Consider the following 6,220-nt stretch of genomic DNA (forward strand, 5'->3'; position numbering starts at 1 on the left):
TCCGTGGTGGTGGTGACTGTGGCGGTGGTGGTGTCTGTGTGTGTAGGGTGACTCGCCGTGGTGGTGGTGGTGGTGGTGGTGGTGCGGTGGTGGTGGCGGTGGTGGCGCTGCGCGTGTCCGTGGTGGTGGTGACTGTGGCGGTGGTGGTGTCTGTGTGTGTAGGGTGACTCGCCGTGGTGGTGGTGGTGGTGGTGGTGGTGCGGTGGTGGTGGCGGTGGTGGCGCTGCGCGTGTCCGTGGTGGTGGTGACTGTGGTGGTGGTGGTGTCTGTGTGTGTAGGGTGACTCGCCGTGGTGGTGGTGACTGTGGTGGTGGTGGTGTCTGTGTGTGTAGGGTGACTCGCCGTGGTGGTGGTGGCGGTGGTGGTGGTGCGGTGGTGGTGGCGGTGGTGGCGCTGCGTGTGTCCGTGGTGGTGGTGACTGTGGCGGTGGTGGTGTCTGTGTGTGTAGGGTGACTCGCCGTGGTGGTGGTGGCGGTGGTGGTGGTGCGGTGGTGGTGGCGGTGGTGGCGCTGCGTGTGTCCGTGGTGGTGGTGACTGTGGCGGTGGTGGTGTCTGTGTGTGTAGGGTGACTCGCCGTGGTGGTGGTGGCGGTGGTTGTGGTGGTGTCTGTGTGTGTAGGGTGACTCGCCGTGGTGGTGGTGGTGGCGGTGGTGGTGGTGCGGTGGTGGTGGCGGTGGTGGCGCTGCGTGTGTCCGTGGTGGTGTTGACTGTGGTGGTGGTGGTGTCTGTGTGTGTAGGGTGACTCGCCGTGGTGGTGGTGGCGGTGGTGGTGGTGCGGTGGTGGTGGCGGTGGTGGCGCTGCGCGTGTCCGTGTCTCTCCGGAGCGCCGCTGTCTCGGCACGAGCTCCGGGACTCCCGCCGTGCACCGTGGCCGTGGCGGAACTCGACGTCGGTAAACAACAACAACAACAGTAAACAACAACAACAACAGTAAACAACAACAGTAAACAACAACAACAACAGTAAACAACAACAGTAAACAACAACAGTAAACAACAACAACAACAACAACAACAACAGTAAACAACAACAGTAAACAACAACAACAACAGTAAACAACAACAACAACAGTAAACAACAACAACAACAGTAAACAACAACAACAACAGTAAACAACAGCAACAAGAGTAAACAACAAGAGTAAACAACAATAATGACAACAACACTGTGTCTGTGTGTCTGTGTGTGTACACTGTGTGTGTGTGTACACTGTGTCTGTGTGTGTGTGTCACTGTGTGTGTGTGTCTCTGTCTGTGTGTCTGTGTGTGTGTCTCTGTCTGCGTGTGTGTCTGTGTGTGTCTGTGTGTGTGCCTGTGTGTGTGTCTCTGTCTGTGTGTGTCTGTGTGTGTGTCTCTGTCTGTGTGTGTGTCTCTGTCACTGTGTGTGTGTGTGTCTCTGTCTGCGTGTGTGTCACTGTGTGTGTGTGTCACTGTGTGTGTGTGTGTGTGTCACTGTGTGTGTGTGTCACTGTGTGTGTGTGTCACTGTGTGTGTGTGTCACTGTGTGTGTCACTGTGTGTGTGTGTCACTGTGTGTGTGTCACTGTGTGTGTGTGTCACTGTGTGTGTGTGTCACTGTGTGTATGTACACTGTGTGTGTACACTCTCTGTGTCACTGTGTATGTACTCACTGTGTGTGTGTCACTGTGTGTCACTGTGTGTGTCACTGTGTGTGTGTCACTGTGTGTGTCACTGTGTGTGTCACTGTGTGTGTGTGTCACTGTGTGTGTGTGTCACTGTGTGTGTGTGTCACTGTGTGTATGTACACTGTGTGTGTACACTCTCTGTGTCACTGTGTATGTACTCACTGTGTGTGTGTCACTGTGTGTGTCACTGTGTGTGTCACTGTGTGTGTCACTGTGTGTGTGTGTCACTGTGTGCGTCACTGTGTGTGTCACTGTGTGTGTCACTGTGTGTCACTGTGTGTGTGTGTCACTGTGTGTGTGTGTGTGTGTGTCACTGTGTGTGTCACTGTGTGTATGTACACTGTGTGTGTCACTGTGTGTGTGTGTACACTGTGTGTCTGTGTGTGTCTGTGTGTGACTGTGTGTACGTGTACACTGTGTCACTGTCTGTATGTACACTCTCTCTGTGTGTGTGTCACTGTGTGTGCATCTCTGTCTGTGTGTGTCTGTGTGTGTGTCTCTGTCTGTGTGTGTGTCTCTGTCTGTGTCTCTGTATGTGTGTGTGTCTCTGTCTGTGTGTGTATCTGTGTGTGTCTGTGTCACTGTGTGTCTGTGTGTGTGTCTCTGTCTGTGTGTGTATGTACACTGTGTGTTTGTGTCACTGTGTGTGTCACTGTGTGTGTCACTGTGTGTCACTGTGTGTGTGTCACTGTCTCTGTATCTCTGTGACTCTGTCTCTGTGTGTGTGTACACTGTGTGTGTCACTGTGTGTCACTGTGTGTCTGTGTGTGTCTCTGTGTGTGTGTACACTGTGTGTCACTGTGTGTCTCTGTCTCTGTCTGTGTGTGTCTCTGTGTGTGTCTGTGTGTGTGTGTGTCACTGTGTGTGTATCTGTCTGTGTGTGTATCTGTGTGTGTCTCTGTGTGTGTCTGTGTGTGTCTGTGTGTGTGTGTGTACACTGTGTGTGTGTGTCACTGTGTGTAGACGGGTCTCAGCTGGAGGGACGTCGCCAGCTTGCTGTGTGTGTGTCACTGTGTGTCACTGTGTGTGTGTCACTGTGTGTGTGTGTCACTGTGTGTGTGTCACTGTGTGTGTGTATCACTGTGTGTGTGTCACTGTGTGTGTGTGTCACTGTGTGTGTGTGTGTGTGTCACTGTGTGTGTGTCACTGTGTGTGTGTCACTGTGTGTGTGTGTGTCTCTGTGTCACTGTGTGTGTGTGTCACTGTGTGTGTCACTGTGTGTGTGTGTCACTGTGTGTGTGTCTCTGTGTGTAGACGGGTCCCAGCTGGAGGGACGTCGCCAGCTTGCTGTGTGTGTGTCACTGTGTGTGTGTCACTGTGTGTGTGTCACTGTGTGTGTGTGTGTGTGTCTCTGTGTCACTGTGTGTGTCACTGTGTGTGTGTCTCTGTGTGTAGACGGGTCCCAGCTGGAGGGACGTCGCCAGCTTGCTGTGTGTGTGTCACTGTGTGTGTGTGTCACTGTGTGTGTGTGTCACTGTGTGTGTGTGTCACTGTGTGTGTGTGTTTCTGTGTGTGTCTGTGTGTGTGTGTCACTGTGTGTGTGTGTCACTGTGTGTGTGTGTCACTGTGTGTGTGTCACTGTGTGTGTCACTGTGTGTGTGTCACTGTGTGTGTGTGTGTCTCTGTGTCACTGTGTGTGTGTCTCTGTGTGTAGACGGGTCCCAGCTGGAGGGACGTCGCCAGCTTGCTGTGTGTGTGTCACTGTGTGTCACTGTGTGTGTGTCACTGTGTGTGTGTGTCACTGTGTGTGTGTGTGTGTGTCTCTGTGTGTGTGTGTCACTGTGTGTGTGTGTCACTGTGTGTGTGTGTCACTGTGTGTGTGTGTCACTGTGTGTGTGTGTCTCTGTGTGTGTCTGTGTGTGTGTGTCACTGTGTGTGTGTGTCACTGTGTGTGTGTGTCACTGTGTGTGTGTCACTGTGTGTGTCACTGTGTGTGTGTCACTGTGTGTGTGTGTGTGTGTGTCTCTGTGTCACTGTGTGTGTGTCTCTGTGTGTAGACGGGTCCCAGCTGGAGGGACGTCGCCAGCTTGCTGTGTGTGTGTCACTGTGTGTCACTGTGTGTGTGTGTCACTGTGTGTGTGTGTCACTGTGTGTGTGTGTGTGTGTCTCTGTGTGTGTGTCACTGTGTGTGTCACTGTGTGTGTCTGTGTGTGTGTGTCACTGTGTGTCACTGTGTCACTGTGTGTGTCTCTGTGTGTCTCTGTGTGTAGACGGGTCCCAGCTGGAGGGACGTCGCCAGCTTGCTGTGTGTGTGTCACTGTGTGTGTGTCACTGTGTGTGTGTGTGTCTCTGTGTCACTGTGTGTGTGTGTCACTGTGTGTGTCACTGTGTGTGTGTGTCACTGTGTGTTTGTGTCACTGTGTGTGTGTGTGTGTCTCTGTGTCACTGTGTGTGTGTGTGTCACTGTGTGTCTGTGTCACTGTGTGTGTGTGTCACTGTGTGTGTGTGTGTGTGTGTCTCTGTGTGTGTGTCACTGTGTGTGTCACTGTGTGTGTGTCACTGTGTGTGTCTGTGTGTGTGTGTCACTGTGTGTCACTGTGTCACTGTGTGTGTCTCTGTGTGTCTCTGTGTGTAGACGGGTCCCAGCTGGAGGGACGTCGCCAGCTTGCTGTGTGTGTGTCACTGTGTGTGTGTCACTGTGTGTGTGTGTCACTGTGTGTGTGTCACTGTGTGTGTGTATCACTGTGTGTGTGTCACTGTGTGTCACTGTGTGTGTGTCACTGTGTGTGTGTCACTGTGTGTGTGTGTGTCTCTGTGTCACTGTGTGTGTGTGTCACTGTGTGTGTCACTGTGTGTGTGTCACTGTGTGTGTGTGTCACTGTGTGTGTGTGTGTGTCTCTGTGTCACTGTGTGTGTGTGTCACTGTGTGTGTGTGTCACTGTGTGTGTGTGTGTGTGTCTCTGTGTGTGTGTCACTGTGTGTGTCACTGTGTGTGTGTCTCTGTGTGTCTCTGTGTGTAGACGGGTCCCAGCTGGAGGGACGTCGCCAGCTTGCTGTGTGTGTGTCACTGTGTGTGTGTGTCACTGTGTGTGTGTGTCACTGTGTGTGTGTGTGTCTCTGTGTCACTGTGTGTGTGTCTCTGTGTGTAGACGGGTCCCAGCTGGAGGGACGTCGCCAGCTTGCTGTGTGTGTGTCACTGTGTGTGTGTGTCACTGTGTGTGTGTGTCACTGTGTGTGTGTGTGTCTCTGTGTCACTGTGTGTGTGTCTCTGTGTGTAGACGGGTCCCAGCTGGAGGGACGTCGCCAGCTTGCTGTGTGTGTGTCACTGTGTGTGTGTCACTGTGTGTGTGTCACTGTGTGTGTGTGTGTGTGTCTCTGTGTCACTGTGTGTGTGTGTCACTGTGTGTGTCACTGTGTGTGTGTCACTGTGTGTGTGTGTCACTGTGTGTGTGTGTGTCTCTGTGTCACTGTGTGTGTGTGTGTCACTGTGTGTGTGTGTCACTGTGTGTGTGTCACTGTGTGTGTGTATCACTGTGTGTGTGTCACTGTGTGTCACTGTGTGTGTCTGTGTGTGTGTGTGTGTCACTGTGTGTGTGTCACTGTGTGTGTCTGTGTGTGTGTGTCACTGTGTGTGTGTGTCTCTGTGTCACTGTGTGTGTCTCTGTGTGTCTCTGTGTGTAGACGGGTCCCAGCTGGAGGGACGTCGCCAGCTTGCTGTGTGTGTGTCACTGTGTGTCACTGTGTGTGTGTGTCACTGTGTGTGTGTGTCACTGTGTGTGTGTGTGTGTGTCTCTGTGTGTGTGTCACTGTGTGTGTCACTGTGTGTGTGTCACTGTGTGTGTCTGTGTGTGTGTGTCACTGTGTGTCACTGTGTCACTGTGTGTGTCTCTGTGTGTCTCTGTGTGTAGACGGGTCCCAGCTGGAGGGACGTCGCCAGCTTGCTGTGTGTGTGTCACTGTGTGTGTGTCACTGTGTGTGTGTGTGTCTCTGTGTCACTGTGTGTGTGTGTCACTGTGTGTGTCACTGTGTGTGTGTCACTGTGTGTGTGTGTGTGTCTCTGTGTCACTGTGTGTGTGTGTGTCACTGTGTCACTGTGTGTGTGTGTGTCACTGTGTGTGTGTGTCACTGTGTGTGTGTGTCACTGTGTGTGTGTGTGTGTCTCTGTGTGTGTGTCACTGTGTGTGTCACTGTGTGTGTGTCACTGTGTGTGTCTGTGTGTGTGTGTCACTGTGTGTCACTGTGTCACTGTGTGTGTCTCTGTGTGTCTCTGTGTGTAGACGGGTCCCAGCTGGAGGGACGTCGCCAGCTTGCTGTGTGTGTGTCACTGTGTGTGTGTCACTGTGTGTGTGTCACTGTGTGTGTGTGTGTGTGTCTCTGTGTCACTGTGTGTGTGTGTCACTGTGTGTGTCACTGTGTGTGTGTCACTGTGTGTGTGTGTCACTGTGTGTGTGTGTGTGTGTCTCTGTGTCACTGTGTGTGTGTGTGTCACTGTGTGTGTGTGTCACTGTGTGTGTGTCACTGTGTGTGTGTATCACTGTGTGTGTGTCACTGTGTGTCACTGTGTGTGTGTGTGTGTCACTGTGTGTGTGTCACTGTGTGTGTCACTGTGTGTGTGTGTCACTGTGTGTCACTGTGT

This window comes from Lampetra fluviatilis, unplaced genomic scaffold, assembly GCF_964198595.1.
Source record: "Lampetra fluviatilis unplaced genomic scaffold, kcLamFluv1.1 SCAFFOLD_537, whole genome shotgun sequence".
NCBI lineage: Eukaryota > Metazoa > Chordata > Hyperoartia > Petromyzontiformes > Petromyzontidae > Lampetra > Lampetra fluviatilis.